Raw genomic sequence first — 817 nt, forward strand, 5'->3', positions numbered from 1 at the left:
CACCAGAGTTTGGTGAATATATGTTCATGATTGTAATATCTTCTTGATTGATTGTTCCTTTGATCAGAATGAAATAGCCCTCTTTGTCTCTTCTGGTTAATTTCAGTTTAAAGTCTATTTTGTCAGATATTAGGATTGCTACGCCTGCTTTTTTCTTAGTGCCATTTGCTTGGTATATTTTTTTCCATCTTTTCACTTTGAGGTAGTGTCTGTCCTTGAAAGTGAGATGAGTTTCTTGCAGACAACAAAAAGATGGGTTTTGTTTCTTAATCCATTTATATAGTCTGTGTCTTTTGACTGGGGAGTTCAGTCTGTTAATGTTTAAAGTTATTAATGAAAGATGAGTGTTGAATCCTGTCATTTTTATTTCTATTTACAATCGTGATGTAGCTATACTTTTCCAAAGTTATGCCTTCCTTGAATTTCTTTCTGCAACTCCTTGGGTATAGGCATTCCTTTCTTCAGCTCTTTGTATTACTTCCAGAACTCTCTGAAGGGCTGGTTTTGTAGACATGAATTCCTTCAGCCTATTTATGTCATGGAAGATTTTTCTTTCCCCTTCAACTATAATAGACATTTTGGCTGGATATAGTAATCTGGGTTAGCATCTGTGGTCATTTAACACTGGGAATACTTTGGTCCAGGCTCTTCTGGCTTTCATAGTTTGCACTGAAAAGTCAGCTGTAATCCTAATGGGTTTTCCTTTATATGTGACTTGTTGTTTCTCTTTTGCAGCTTTCAGTATTGTCGCTTTGTTCTGTATGTTTAGTGTTTTTACTATGATGTGCCATGGAGAGTTTCTTTTCTGGTCCTGTCT

The sequence above is a fragment of the Nannospalax galili genome, unplaced genomic scaffold, assembly GCF_000622305.1.
Source record: "Nannospalax galili isolate Female #2095 unplaced genomic scaffold, S.galili_v1.0 scaffold639, whole genome shotgun sequence".
Classification (NCBI taxonomy): Eukaryota; Metazoa; Chordata; class Mammalia; order Rodentia; family Spalacidae; genus Nannospalax; species Nannospalax galili.